Genomic DNA, 16,856 nt, shown 5'->3' on the forward strand with positions numbered 1-16,856 from the left:
ACCATAAATTAAGTGTAAATGGTTCCTAAGTCAAATGTGGTTTAAAATTAATCAAATACTTACAGCAAGAAGCTTACTTATTAATTCATTAAAGTCAAGATCACACTTATTCAGATAATTTCAATCATCCAGCAGCTTCAACTGCTATTTTACTTCCTTTAATTACTCTCTCTCAAGATACGTATAAGCATATAGCGAAACCATCATTTTATCAGTTTATACTATTAGGTTTAAAATTGTGTAAGCCAGTATGGTGGTTATTTGTACAAATTCTGGAGTTCTGAGTTCTGATAAAGGGTGTCAACCATGTAAATTTACCACCTGTGAGTAAACAGTTGTTATATTTAAATCAAGATAAAAAAACAGGATGTGTGTGTATATATATATGTATAATTAAATCACTGCTGTATAGCAGAAATTAACACAAAGTTGTAAATCAACTACATTTCCATTTTTTTAGAAAGGTAAAACCCAGCTTCCTTCAGTTTCTGGACAGCCAGTGATTGCTTAAATAATGTGCTATGTGGACACAGAAAACAAAAGTTTAAATACTTATTTTTGTGTCAAACTGAGTCAAACAAGGCAAAAAAACAATTCTCACTCAATGCATAACCCCCTCTGAGTTAGATATTTTAAAGATGACGAAGTCAAAGAAGGACTTTTAAAAACAATAGCCCAAAGCATGAAAAAACAAAAACATGTAACCCTAGTGGACCAGAGTTTCATAAAACTAACTGCATGAGAAACTATCCGTGTGTGAAAATGGAATAGGAAAATCTGAGACACGAAGCACTAACAGGAAAAACCTCAGCAAATATCAGTAACTTTACCAACTTTGGAATCAACTATCTTATATCCATCTGTGGCCTTTCACTCTTTAATTGCTGCTTTTCAGTGATTGAATTACCTCTCAGGCAGTGGCCTTGCTCAAGTTCAAAGCTAACTGCTGCTGCTGCTAAGTCACTTCAGTTGTGTCCGACTCTGTGCGACCCCATAGACGGCAGCCCACCAGGCTTGATGGAGAAACTGCACAATAGCGAACCCGCCATCAAGGGCAGAGTCAGTAGTCTAGGAGAAGCTGCAGTTGGGTTTTCTTGAAATCACGAAGTAACAGAGCTGTCGAGATCAGTGGTCTCCACACTCGTCTGCATGTTGGAATCACCTGGGGAGTGAAGACACTGCTGGTGCTTGTGTCCCAGCTCCAGAAGGTGACGTAATTGGTCTGCGTGCTGCCTGGGTTCTGGAATTTTAAAGAGATATGGGTGATTCTAGTCTGTGGACAAATTTATGAATAACCAGTCTATATATTTTTATGTTTTTAAGTTAAAATTTTTTGACAAATTAGATTCATGACCATTTTCTTATACTTTGTATATCAGTCTCACAACATTTTGGGAAATCCATGAAGTACTACATGTTCTGGAATACACTCACACCTGTAAATCCATAGCGGTAAACCAAGGTTGAAAAGCAAAAGTACTGTATAATATAACTGAATTATGTATCATTGTCAAAAGGAGAATAAAAGTAGGAAGAAAAGAAGCATGAATAAGCTGAATTTCATAAAATGTTTCTTCATGACAAGAATTACTAGTGTATGGATTTTTTTCAGATTCAAGTCCTAGAAACTTTGTTTTCTATCCTAAAACCAGACAGACAACTTATAGAACACTGCATACAATAATCTGGGCTTAAGAAATGAGCTGGATTTGTGTGACCTATTCCAACTTTCCACTTTATCAGATGGAGCAGAGGCAGCTGCTGGAATGAGGAATAAGGAATTGGGTCTTACACATGAATAAACCTGTAGAGATACTAAGTTCATTAATGTTCTTGTTGGCAGGAATCAAAATGACTTAGAGGCAGCCAAGTTGAATTACAGGTTTGATTTACTTAGAGATACATGCTATGCGGACATCAGCATTTTTTTTTTACACCAGCCTCAAGGCAGGCTTGACAAGCAATGTGCAATCCTTGCTTTCACAGTTAGAGTCAAGTCAGTTGTATTTCCCTGTGGCTTCTCTGCCTCCAGTGGGGGCATATGTTCAGACCAGAGAGGAAAGAGGAGTTCTATAAGTTTAAAATGTCAGTTGATCAATAGTGAATAATGAGGATACTGGGTATCTATGCTCCTTAAAAAGAAGAACCCACAACAGGGGAGTAGATTGACACTGGAGAGCACATTCTTAGCAAGAACATGTAACTTCACTCTGATACACAAGCTTAACATGCTTTAAACAGACTGAGGTAGTGAGCTGAAGGTATTGCTCCTTTGAAATGAAAACAATGACCAGGTCATAATGAGGATATGTGGATGTCAACATCAGAATCTTCCCACCTCATGACACAGTGCAATCTCTGTCAATTCAAAATTCTACTAATAGTTGGGCATTACTCATGTAAGAGGGAAGTGGGCTAAAGGCTCACAAGAAGCGTGTGGCATGAGTGAAATGTAGCCAATGGACAAAAACACATAGTAAAAAGAAGTCTATACAGTCGATTTTAAAGGTTTGTTTAATTTGGTGAAATAGAATCCTTTCTAAAAGCCAATATAGCTAATTCTCAAGACCTTCCTGATCTTATTGAAAACGGACTGCAAATCATCAAAACATGCAGGGACAAAACAGGAGCTGTGTTCTTGATTATTTCCAAAGACACAAAAAACATCCACAAAGATGTGCTCTTCCGGCAAGTAATGCGGCAATTTGGTGTTCATTTCTAGTGCCAAATGGCAGCCAGTTGTTTCTTCAGAGTCTTTAAACTTGGTTTTGAAACTGAGCTCTTCATTTCCCTGCCTTCTGCTTTTCCTTCCCCCGTATTTGCTGCCAAAGTTACGTCTACCACCCACACAACAGCCAAGCCAGGACCTGGGAGTCATCACCGGCTCCTCCCTCTGCGTTTCAGTGCCTATTTCCAAGTCCCATTCATTATGTATCCTGAATAGCAAAGTAATCCTCCTCTCCATATGCCACCCCCAGGGGTCATGTCCTCAGCCTCACTGGTTTCTATACCCTAGTTTTGTGTTCTGTCAACTCTCCCCACCACCCCTCTGAAATTGTTTCTGGAGTTCCTATTATTCAAATACGAACACACCATCTCCCTGCTTGTTCTTTAACGACTTGGTATCTTTACTTGTTGGTCTTTTGCCTGTAATGCCCCCTCTACCCCAAGTTCTTGCTAACTAGCCTTTTCTCTGTCAGGCCTTTTGTTGACATTATCAGGCGAGTTGGGTGTGTTTCCTTCTCGGGGCTTCTTGTATCACTTTGTGCATAACTCTACTGGGGCGTTCGCCACGGTGCTGTTGACACGTTGGTCTTCTCTTCCAACCTGTGAATGCAGGGCGAGCTCCTCATCCTGTTCAGAGTTATGTCGCCTATATCTGTCACTCAGAAGGGCTTAATACGTTGTTTCAGGTAAGTCACACTTTCTTCATTTACTCACTGGAATTGCCTGGGGAAGTTTTTTAAAAGACAGGCTTGGACCCCGCCCCCAAACCATTTCAAACTGAATTTTTTGAGGGCAAACCCAGGCACCTGTATTTTTTAAAAAACTTCCCTATTGTTTCTGACATTGTTAGTTGTTGAAAACCCCTGTGTTAAATTATTTTTCAGGAAATGCTAGTTAAAACTGTATCCTGAGCACATGAGTCTTGTGGTCTTTTGTGAGTTTTTATTTTTAAAGAGGACACTGTATTGATTATCTAGGGTTGAGTAACAAGTTACTCCAATATTCAGTAGCTTTCAATGACCAAAACTTCGTACCTCACAGCTTCTTTTGGTCAGAAACAGCAGCGCTCAGGGTTTCTCAGTCAAGAGATTGCGTTCCTGGTGTCAGCTGAGGCTGCTGCCATCTCAAGCCTAAACGGTGAAAGAGGGCTTCCATCCACATCCACGAGTGTGCTTTTGTCGGGGTTCGGGCCCTCATTGTCTGGTGGCCAGAAGCGTTCCTCAGTTCTCCTGCCTCTTCAGAGGGCAACTCAGAGCTTGGGAATCGGTTTCCTTTAAAGAGTGCAAGCAGGAGAGCCAGGAGAGGGCCAGCTAGATAGAAGCCAGAATCTTCCTGTACACTAATCCTGCTGGAATTGACATCCCATACTGTTGCAATACTCTATTAATCAGAAGCATGTGTTAGGTCTACCCCGAACTCAACAGGAGAGAATAACAAGGGTATGGATGTCAGGAAGTGGGTATCATTGGGAGCCATCTCAGAAGCTGCCTACCACAGACATTTAATGATACCTGGCTTAAAAATTAACCTACCTTAAAGGAATCCCAGCCTGATGGTCTTAACAGTAGGAGTATGCGCACTGTTGGTTTTCTCGTAAAACTGATCCAACCTGCTTTGACAGAAACGAACTAAAAGTAAACTGACCTGTGTACTTTCTAATAATAAATTTATATTTTTTTGTTTTTATTATCTAACTATAGATGCATTAATTTAAGGCCATTTATACAAGACAACGGGGCTTCCCAGGTGATACAATAGTAAATAATCCACCTGCCAAAGCAGGAGCTGCAGGAGACGCAGGTTCAATACCTAGTTCTGGAAGATCCCCTGGAGTAAGAAATGGCAACCAGCTCCAGTATTGTTGCCTGGGAAATTTCCATGGATAGAGGAGCCTGGCGGGCTACAGTCCATGGGATTGTAAAGAGTCAGACATGACTACGCCCGTACACACACACACACACACACACACACACACACACACAGAGCAGTACTAAGGCAGGTCAGTTTGTGTGACTCCAGACTTCATACGGCTTTATGAAATACAGCAATGTGCTTTTCAAAGACAGTGCTCCCTTTCTTATCCCGAACATCTTCCCAGTCATACAAATTCACTGAAGATAGGCCACTTTAAGGATTTAACATAAATTTTGATTTTAGTGAAGGGCTGCTGCTGCTGCTAAGTTGCTTCAGTCATGTCTGACTCTGTGTGACCCCATAGACAGCAGCCCACCAGGCTCCCCCATCCCTGGGATTCACCAGGCAAGAACACTGGAGTGGGTTGCCATTTCCTTCTCCAATGCATGAAAGTGAAAAGTGAAAGTGAAGTCACTCAGTCATGTCCGACTCTTTGCAACCCTTAGCAATCCCATGGACCGCAGCCTACCAGGCTCCTCCGTCCATGGGATTTGCCAGGTAAGAGTACTGGAATGGGGTGCCATTGCCTTCTCGTAGTGAAGGGCAGGCAACAGTAAATTTAAAGATAAAATACTGAGCAAAATTGGCAAGTTAATGTACAGATTTTACCCTGATCAGAATACTAAATTTTAATTTTACTTCACACTTTGGAAGGAAAAGCCAATGTATCGGGCAATATTGAATACTGATGTTAATAACCAAAATTTAAGCCTTCCTCATAGATCTTATCAATACTAAAGATTTAGCTTCTATTTCTGTTGGGACTACTCACCATTAATGCTAAGATGGCAAGCTGAAATTGCTTAACAATATTTAGCAAAACTATACAAATAAAGCAAAAAGAAATCTGTGTTAAGGCACAGATGACTTAGCATTCTTGAACCTGATGTTGACAGCATGCTTGCAGGAAATTCTAAACTCTTAATTTATATTCTAACTTCAAAATGCCACCTCCCAAAAATCAATGGGTTTTTGGTGCAGAGAGAAAGTGCTGGCCTTCCAGATTGAGTACTGCCCTTGACAGCACCTTTTCCTTGAATTGTTTCCTAAATATTTGTTCAAAAATACTAGTAGCTCATAAACTTGATGTAATTTTTAAAAGAATATGATCATAATGCAAGGTTATAAAAGACGTAACTGAGAAATTGTGCTTTAGGTACTTTACACATGGGCAGAAACAACTTATGAACGATCTATGTAGTTTGCTTTCAGAAAAATAAAACAGCACCATTGAGGGGAAATCCACTCTTCGCTTTAGCTGAGGTGGCAATTCTTCATATGATTATACTAAGACATGGATGATAAAGCCATGATCAGCTACTATTACCCAACATAAACAGTTCTGTTTCAACCACTGTGAATTATAGCAGACATAAGGATTAAAGCTAGTGACCTGGACTGTTGAAGCCCTTTAACCACTCATGCCCTGAGCCATTCAGTATTTGTGGCCTAGACATGCTTATTTGGGGCTTAAGTTTGAATTTATTAACCTTACTTAAAAGATGGTTTTTCCAGTTGCCAAGCTGAAAGGCTGGTTGAAAACAGACAGGTTATCTAAAAATCTGGTTAAGTTTTTTTTTTCTTTTCACAGCAGTATGAGTTAGCAATTTCAAAACTACCTTTCATGTATTCTAGCCTTGAGCTACAGGATACACTGAGAACAGAAGCCAGGCTTCTTTCTGAAGGAGTTACAAATATGAAAAAGGGAAAAACTAAAAAGTAGTGATAGACTGCAATTGAAGGTATCTGTATAAACTGGTATAGCGATAAATACAGACATTTGTATGTATATCTGTGCTGAGAGGAACTATAAGCAATGACACAACAGGAGAAATGAGCAAACCCACAACTCAGATCATGGTCCTTGGATACCATTCTCCATGAAAAGAAAGCAGAGATCCTTGAAGAAATGGTTGACTCAAGAGCTGCAGCAGGGAAAGTACAAGTTGAGTTGGGAGCATCTGGTTACACCAAAAAGTAAGAAAGGGCTCAAAGAATGAGGAAGACACGACACATCTGGGGCTCCTGACTCACAAAGGACTGGCACTCCCATTGATCAAATCTAGGACAATGAGAACATCAAAATAAATAATGATGGCAATGGATTTTAATCTGTTAACTAAGAATTCATGAATCCATCTGTTATAAATAAATGAGTGACGGAGAAGGGAAGCACTGTTTATTAGAATGTCAACAAATACAGCCGGAATGGTGGGAGTTAGCAAATCCGGTCACTCAGCTGAAAAGGGTCTGAGGGAATGGATAGGTTTACTGTCCAGTGGTCAAATGATCAGTCTCTACAGGGCACAGTGATAGGCCAAGAGCTGTTTCTCAATGGGCAGCAATTATCTGCTGCAGATGGCATGACTGTGCTTCAGAATCCCAAGGGTCTGTGTCATGATTCTTCCAGTAGACTTGCCATAAATTCCAACTGCATCTTTTCCCATCACGGATTCCACCAGGATCTGCTGGATCGTATGGTCCAAATGTTAGTCAGGGCTGCTTACAGTGAAGCCAGGAACTGTCACAGAGCCCTTTTCTGTTTTCAGCCCTATTCAAAGCTGGCCCCCTTCCTTGTCACCTGGCACATGAGCCAGAGCGTTATTCCCAGTTGTAGAATGTGTTGATCCCAGAAGCAAAAGAGGCCTAGAAAGTTCCTACTTCCTTCTTTGTGGTTAAGGCTGCAAGACGCAGCAATTTGGCTTTCATTTTGGAGGGGATGTCCTGGCACTCCTCTGACCACTGGACCTCTAAACACTTTACTGAAATATCTGGTTCCTGGAGCTTTGTGTTTATCTCCCATGCTCTGGAGTGCCTCTATCTTACCATGGTCTTTGGCATGCCAGCCACCTTTTGCTTATCTGTCCAATCAGCATGATGTTGTCAATAAAAATGGACCTATGTAGTGTTCTGAGGGATATTGAAGTGGTTCATATTATGACTGAGAATGGGAGAGTTAATATAGCCCCAAGGCAAAACTCAAGTCACTGTTCTTAGTGAAAGTGAATTGTTTCTGATCCTCTATTCCAATTAGAATGCCAAAAAAAAAAAAAATAAGGTATTGCCAAATCAGTGATGTACCACGTATCTGAGCCCTTATTAAATCTGTTCTAACAGTGAGTTCCACCATAGAACGCCTGCTGTGATGAAGGCCATTACTTGGTTAAGTCTGCAGTAGTCTATAGTAATTCTTCAGGATCCATCCAGTTTATTTAGGGACCAGACTGGCAAATCAAAGACATAGGATTGGAATTAGCACCCGTGTATCCATTAGGTTTTAAGAGATTAGTGGTGACACTAATCTTCATTCCCCTAGATACAACACAGTGCCTGATTTACCGTCTTGGCAGGAGTGACGGAAGGTTTCGGAGGGTTCCCCTTGGCAAGCCATGCTATGGTAACTCCCACCTCCACAGACCAGGAACCCAGTGCAGCGGTTATCCAACTGCCACAAATAGCAATTTCAATTATGCACTGGGGACTAGGAAGTGACTCTTCCGTGGGTCCACGGATCCAGTGGGCCCACCGGGAAACTACTCGAGCTGGAAACCTGGTCTGGTAGACCCCCATTCTAACAGGAAGGCTGTGATGCTGCTTTAGATCTCTGAATACAAACATCAGTGCTGATCCTGTGATCAACATTCTTCAAAATACCTGACTATTCTTTCCCTAAGGTACAGTCACTCAGATAGATAGCCACAGAGTCCTCTGAGGGAAGCTGTCTTGTATTTATGTACTTGCCATGGGTTTGGTAGGATTCTTCCTCCTAGGAACCCCTCCATATGTTCAGTTCTGGGTCTGAAAATTGTTTTAGGCCTGGCAACTAGTCAAGGGATCATGACTTTTTTATAACAGTGACTACCCTCAGCCTCCAGCTCTTTTTTTAAAAATGGTAATGGATGTTAATAAGCACCATTGTGGACAGCCCATCTATTTTCCCCCTAGGGAGGCTATTCTCTATTAGCTGTCTCCACAACTCCTCTGGAGTCAAGCTCCTTTGGCTGCAATGACCTTGCCAGTCATTAAGGTAATTGTGGCCTTCTAGCTTCTGGCAGTTAAGCAACACCACCTGGCCTCTATTTCTACAGGGCTCTGTCACTCCCATGGGTGTTAACGAGCCAGTTCTGTGGCTGCTTCTCTTACCTTCATCTCTGGCCTGCAGACTTGGTGATGTTGGTCTTTCTCTCAGCACTGTTTTCCTGATGGCCGTGGGTGAATGCCGTCTCCTCTGGGGACATTCGCAGAGCACAGTCCTCTGATGGATCTTCTGGTCCGGTATGCTCACTTTGCTCAGCCTCTTTATTCCTTCCTCTACAGTCTGCCAGTACCATTCAGACATTTCTCACTTCGCTAAGAATGGGCTTTTCCCCCCGGTTTCTAAAAATCCATCCCCTTAGCAAGTTTTCCCTGAACATCAGTATCTGAGTTTGTGCTGCTATAACAGAAGACCACAGTCTGAGTGATTTAAACAACAAACTTTTATTTCTCACGGTTCTGAAGGCTGGGAAGTCCAAGACTGAGGTGCTTGCCGATTTGGTGTCTGGGGAGAGCCCACTTCCTGGTTCACAAACAGCTGTCTCTTTGCTGTGTCTTCACGTGGTGGAAAGGACAGGCGAGCTGTCTGGGGCCTCTTACCTCCAAGTCACACGGGGGATTAGGTTTAAAGAGATGAATTTTGGGGCGACGCATTCAGTCTATAACAGAGTTCTTCTTGGGGTGTTAAATCCTCTATACCCCAGAAAGTGCCCCTCAGTCAATTAATTTGTATATATCTAATCTCACATTCTTGCCCCTTTGAAAAAAAAAAAACACCTTTAAAATCCAATCCCAGGAGTCCTGTCCTGGTTCCTGCCAATAATGCCAGTTAAACCATGCAAATTTTTAGGAAAATAGTCTCTATCTTCCCTTATCAGGCCCAGCACATCCCAGCTGGGTTATGCTGGGATTTACCAGTGACTGGATTTGTTATTGGTTAATTATTGGCTTGACACTGGGGAAAGGAGGAGGAGGAGGGCAGGGTCAGGGAGGAGGGCTACTGCCTGTGGATAGGAGGCTTCTGCAGCATCTTCCAGCACAGCAAACATGTGAGTTTGCTAGAGAAAGGCTGCTACCTCTGCAAGCCCTGATGGTCCAGAAGGAATAGGAGTCACAGGGACATCCATCCCGATGACCCCATCTGTGTTTAGGATCCTAGGTTTCCCCACCTTCATATTAACAGAACTGCCTTGGCGAAACTTTCAATGCTCAAATGTCTCTGGAGCCTTGTGACACTAAGAATTAGTAGGCTCTTCAGCTTGCAGTTCAACCAACTCTTGTCTTTCAACTCCAGGTGTTAAAGGCCTCTCTGTAAGCTTATCACAGAGGCTCTACAGCTCTTATACTTAGCTGTTAACTGCTTGTTAACAGCTCTGTGTCTCATTTTCCTTCAGCAGTGCTCCAATACAATTTAGCAGTAATCAGCCAACTCTGTTGTCTTTGTAGGTATCATTCCTCCCCTATTTTCCAAATACCTGCATAATCACACCTACCATAGTTTTCTCAAGTCTCTGCCGGTGAAACCTTAACAGTTAATCTGCAACTTTATGCCAGGTGTGATGAGTGCCCCACCCGCCCACCAGGGTGACAACTTCTGGCCAGGTATTGAATGAGCCTGCTCTGAATCCCAATTTTATCCATCCCAGAAGCCAAGATGGGATTAAATGTGTAAGATGTCTATTACAGGAAATATCTGTGAGAGAAAATGGGGAAGGAGCTGGGCAAGACTGGGCTAAACGGTCACGCCATGATGCAAGTGAAAGAGAGGGGAGGAAGTGTCCTAGACTGCAGTGTAGCTTAAGGAAGGCTTGGCAAGGCAATGGAGGAGTCCTTGACCCCTCACTGGCCATCAGAGGAGTCTTCTGTCTCCCAGAAACAGGCCTCAGTATCTCATTCAGTCACTGAGCTATGAAAGAAGCCATTTCTGAGCACAAAAGTAGTGATGGATTTCTCAGCACAGCAGCTGGGGCCCTTGGACAACTAAGCTCCTTGTAGTGGGCGTCTGTGGTGTGCATTCTCACAGCTGTCTCTGCAACCCAGCAAGAGGCAGAGCTGGGATCCAAACCAGGTAGTTTGGTTCCAGTCTATATTGTCTACCACTGCAGTAAGAAGGAGTTTTTTGGAGCTGCAGAGGTCTGAAATAAATGCTCCTCTATCATGTTGAAAATTTACACAGCAGGTTGGATCAGACTGGAAAAATCATTTTCCTCCTCTAAGGAGACTGTACTTCATTCCACAGATAGTAAAGTGGGGAGAGGGGCACATCACAGGTTAGTGTGCATGAATATACTCCATATGCATTGCATACACACATGAATAATTTACAGACCCATATGTAGCTGTAGCTTCTTGTAGTATAAAAGGGTTTCACAGACTTGAAAACAACTGCAACAAACAGTGATTTCTAGACTGCATATATGGTAAGATGATCGGAAAGTGCTGACAAAGCACTCATACCTTGTAGGATCCAAAAACTTGGGGGAAAAAATGGACTCAGACAAATTCATTTCCACTATTTACAATCATTATCACTCTTTATAAAATCTTTCTGTGGTACAAGGAAACGAAGATTTAATTTTTATTATTTTGTTACTAGTATTGAGAATTACCTTCTACTATTTTATGCAGAGGTACTTTTTTCAACATATGCTGTGTGTCAAATAGCTATATAGAGGCTACATGAAGAACTAAACCACTATTCCCTGGCAATCTGTGTAAGCTCTCAAGAATCAACTTACAAATGAGTTCTATAGAATTCAACCTTGTATAAAAAGATTACATGTTTCTTAACTAGTTAGTATTGCAAAAAAAACAGGTATTATTACTTCCACATTATGGACATGGAAACTAGGCACAGAAATATTAAATGATCCCTTTGGTCCACACAACATGATCAATTATGTACCTAGAAGGAGATTAAATCAGATTTGTCTACACCTATGAAGTGAAGTGGCTCAGTCGTATCCGACTCTTTGCGACCCCATGGTCTGTAGCCTGCCAGGCTCCTCCATCCATGGAATTTTCCAGGCAAGAATACTGGAATGGGTTGCCATTTCCTTCTCCGGGAGATCTTCCCAACCCAGGGATTGAACCCAGGTCTCCCGCATTGTAGGCAGATGCTTTTACCCTCTGAGCCACCAGGGAAGTCCCTGGTGGGGACTACATCTATATTCATTAATAATATAGTCTACAATTGCAGCAAAGCCTACAATAGAATATTGAAACCTAGAGATGAAAAGACTCTCAAGAGGACATTGGTCCAACTTCCTTACTACAGAGGACAGAAAATCAGCTGATCAAGGTCAATTCTAAAAATTAAGAACTCTAAATTCAAAGCCTCCAGAAACTCATCATATGCACCTCAATTATTTATTACACTTCAAGAGGACATATATGAATCACAAAGGAGTTTTTGGATTTCAGACTGTTTCACTTCCTGACTTAAAGCTTAAAAACGTAAGCCGTGAACTCAGCAAAAGCAATTTATGAATTTGGGACTAGGATATGTCTCTAAGTGATGGTTTAGGGAACTATATTTATAGCCTGGCACCAGTAAATTTTTGTTCACTTTTAAAACTAGATTCCAAATATACACGTTATACTCTGAGGGCTATTAAAGGCACAAGCTAGCTTTTAGAACTAGACTTTGGGATGCAATTCTAAACAATGATCTCCTATGTCCCCTAGTTCTGAATGATATATTATAGCACAAGATTTTAAAATAAACATAAAAATTGGAAGCAGTGGAAGAGTTTTACTACCAAATAACTACTGTTACATATCAAACATCTATGCTATGTTCTAGGTTCAAACACTTGATCTAGAGGCATATTATACTTGTGCCTTATTTCACCAGGTATCTTACTCCATGAACATATACAATAATGACAGGTACAGAATATCTGTTCTAAGAAAAATACATTCAAAAAGAAATGCAAGCATGCAAGTCAGGATGGATATTAACCCTGAGTATCAAATTTGGCTCCTGAGCTTCCTGTCAAATTGAAGAGAGGAAATACTCTTCCAATGAAAAAGTGGCTTCCAAAACTTTTTTTAAGAATCACATTCTAAAATATCTTAAATGGGACTTTATACACAAAGGGCCCTGTATGACACAGAGGCTGACATACCTGACAATATCATACAGCAAATATGGTTATATTTGATATGGTTACTTCGAGTAGTTTGCTTAAGTGAAGGTAGAATGTATAAAATTAAGTTGCTACTCAGTGAAGGTGATGCTGCTAGGGGCTGCTTTTGCAATACACATTGTCTTTACACTGAAGGACTCTTATACATGGGTTAGTTTTCTCAACTGGACAACAACTTCTATTTAATGGCTAGGAGACCCTAGCACAGAAACTAAAGGTGACCTGATATGGCTAATATTATTACATCATTTAGGGATAAGCCGAATATCTGAACTTCTAGATTCAGCAGGAAAGCTTAGTGTCTCCCACAACTTTAATAGGACTGCAACTCAAGGCTTCAGAAGAATTTAATGAAAATTTCACCTTTCCAAAAGGGAAATTAGTTTGCTGCATGTGCATGTAGAATACATTCTGGAGATATAGAATTGTAAACAGTTGCAGGGTTAAAAAGGTAGAACACCCAATGTTCAATCATGTGAAAAAACTTCTATAAACTACCCAAAGTATCAATACATATCACTCAAACACTCTGAAAAGTTTTTTAAATGTGCAGATAAGGCCATAGACAGCAAGGAATAATCAATGAGATAAGCATCTGCTATCTTTCTCTTGCAATCTGCATTGGGAATCATAAAGCTGGGAAATATCTAGAGAGGGCATCTAGCCTGCATAATATATACTCTTACCTCATTTTCAAAGATCTCTATTTAGATCTCTAGTCTAGCTTGTTGTTATCTTAAATCTTAGCACCTACAGTCTAGGACTAATTCCTTTTATCTTATCAATGAAGATGATAAATCACTAGGTTCCTTCAACATACTTTTTACATACTTGGAAATCCTTAAGCAACTAGTCTTCTTTCATTAACAAGATAACCATAATTATTTTTATCTTTCCGAAATACCTTATTTACTAATCTTTTCTGGGGCCTATTCTAACTGGGGCATCCCTTATTTCTTTCAAAATATACAATAACAGTTTGATACTTTAACATCAGCTTCAGATTCCCAGGATTTAGATTGTTTCATGATTCATTCAAACACTAACTTTATTTGTAAGTGGTAATGTTGTATCTTGGAATCAATTATTCAAAACAATATTTTAGGTACTGTGGTAACTGATCTCATCTAGCTTATATGATAGCAGGGAAAAGATAAACAATAAACCAGTAAACAAGATGTCAGACTGAAGTGTTGTGAGAAAAATAAAATAGGGGTAGAGAAGGCTTCTGTGAGGTACCATCTGATTTAAAATCTCTAGGAAGTAGCCCTGCAAGAACAATGTTCCAAGAAATTTTTGGCTAAGGTAAGTTTAGCTAGTTATTCTTACACACACACACACACACACACACACACACATGCACATCCTTCTAAATTATATGACCTTTCACTGTTCCCTACTGAATCTTCTTGTTCTTATTTTGAAGACAAATTCTATCTTTTAAAAGCTTTTTATTACCTTCTTAACTGGTATATCCCATTACATTTAAGACACATGTCTTCTAATTTAAACAAGTATTTCATAATAATATCAGCCATTTATTTAGTTTATGATGTGCTTTTGCCAAATTACATTTAACAAAAAAGGGTGAAAACTAACAATATTTGAAGGAAAAAAAAGCCTTTGTGTTACTGAAATTTCCAAAAAATAATACTTGGGTGATGCTTTCTTTGTAGGGAAAATAAGCAAGTAAGTGTTAGTCACTCAGTTGTGTCTTTGCGACCCCATGGACTGCAGCTGGCCAGGCTCCTCTGTCCTTGGGACAGGCTGAAAGCATATTGGCAGAGTATGACCCGTTCAGAAGATGAGGCAGAAGGGAGGATGGAAGATGGAGTGAATCACTGATGGGTTGGTCTAATAGCAGTGAAAGTGCCCAAGAGAGAAGTAGAGCTTAACAGACAGGTCACGGATGTATGTGGGATGAAGAAGCAAATCAACTGGCAAGGTTGGAGAAAACCTACACCACACTAGCTCTTTGAGACATGCTGCCACCACCTGGGCAATGGGCAATTTGAAGTATGGCAAGATTTTCTTGTGATTATTAGTTAAATCAACAATTATAGAATAAAAAATTTACTTTCATTTTATGAGATCAGCATTTTGTCTAATCTCTGGAATTAAACAAGAGCAGTGCTTTTTTGGGCCAGATCTGTTTAGAACTCTGCTCTACTTTTTAAGTCTCTGGTCCCGTATCTGTAAAACAGGTATAATACCATCCTGCAGAGTTTAGTCTCAGCAATAGTGATAAGAGATGCAAAGCATCTAGCCTAGTAGCTGGAACACAGCAGTCAATAAATAGCCTTTAAACATTACAATTCTGCAGTATAATCTTCCAAATATCACTAAAACCTATGACCTTCCTAGTTACATGTACCTATTATTTTTACATAAATGTGCCTAATAAGAAATCTATCTGCATTGTGTTTTAATGGTAGGAAAAAACTCATAAAATAAAACTTAGGGAAGAAACCAATTCTACCAAAAACAAAACACAAATTGTTAAGCAGGTAAGAAAACTCTTAAAATCTTTAGTTAAGTCTAGATTATTATAAGAGAATCTTATGGAGGTTTGTCATTCACAATTTTGACATAAGTCAGGGTGAAACGTACCACCTAAGAGAGAAAGACTTTTAAACAGAACTAATGAAAGATGAGTTCTTACTTAATAATTATTAAGAGTAAAAAACTTAAAAATTTGGAAGGCTCCATTTTCAAACTATAATTGCAACAGAGTAACTGGTATGGATATGATGTGATATGATACAAAGTAATTATTCTTCTTCAAAGACAACCCTCATTAATTAAAGTGTAAGCTTTAGTTATTTCAGTTAAAGCTACATGAATGGTTAAGATTTTATTTCTTAAATAAAAATACAAGCAGACCTTATTTCCATGTTATTCTAAGTAAATTCTGAAAGACATCTGAGAGAGAACACTCAATTAAGAATCTTTCAAATAAAGAACAAGCCCTTATGAAAATTGGCCATGATGTTTCCATTAAATTCCTTATTCTGCTGCTGCTTATGAAGCTGAAATAAGAAAAATGGCCAAATCCAGTTTAATCAATAGAATTTTCAAGCTGAAAGAACCCCAGGGATAATCTAACAGCTTTCCAAATACAAAAGAGGAAACTTTTTCAGAGTATCAGATCACCAGAGACAAGGCCTGTGAATCACAACTCACAAGCTAAAACTCCTGACTCTAGAAAGTAGCCTGCACTGTCTGAACCAATCTCGACACCACCTTTCATTAAGGCAAGTCAGGTAGCTGTCGGGAGCTTAGCTGTGGCAACTTCTACGCTATTCCTGGGCTTGTAGCCATTCCTGGAACTGGAAAGGAGACCAGTAATATTAGACAGTGAAAGCCTGATTGACACTAGCGCCAAAGAGCTACAGACGCTTCCTTCTTACGTGCCTTTCCATCCACTCCCATGCATTTCACAAGGGACCCAGCAGAGCGAATTACTGGGGAGGCAGTCATCAGGAAAACTGTCTAACCATGATTAAAATAACACATACACATACTGGTCTCTGGAGTGAAGGACGTTAAAATAAATCCTGATCCTCTCCTGGAACTACTATTTGGGCAAGTTAAAAAAAAAAAACAAACCAAAAAACCCCACAAAGTCTTACTGCCAGCAAGTCAAGTTTTCTGTACACACAATCCAATGACTGAGTCTGCTTTTTCTGGCTACTCCAGGTACAGGCTAGGTCCAAGCAGCACAAGCTTTGAAACCATCATCCAAGTTTTCAAACAAGAATGAGTAAGAAAACAACTGCTACTAATACAACATACAAACATTAACATATGCCCAACAAACAGTATTTTAGATCATTAGATTATTTGCCAAAAGTCTGTTCCCTGGTAAATAATGGTTACTGTTGTTATCCCTAAACTAGTTATACATGTCACAGCTTGCTCCTCAAAGAGAACATTCTATAGTCTTTCAAGAATAAAAACCTGCTTTATTTGGCACACACCAGTGAAGAGGTCTTGCAACATTTGAAGAGGTAGTCAAACAGAGCAGTT

This window comes from Bos taurus, chromosome 20, assembly GCF_002263795.3.
Source record: "Bos taurus isolate L1 Dominette 01449 registration number 42190680 breed Hereford chromosome 20, ARS-UCD2.0, whole genome shotgun sequence".
Classification (NCBI taxonomy): Eukaryota; Metazoa; Chordata; class Mammalia; order Artiodactyla; family Bovidae; genus Bos; species Bos taurus.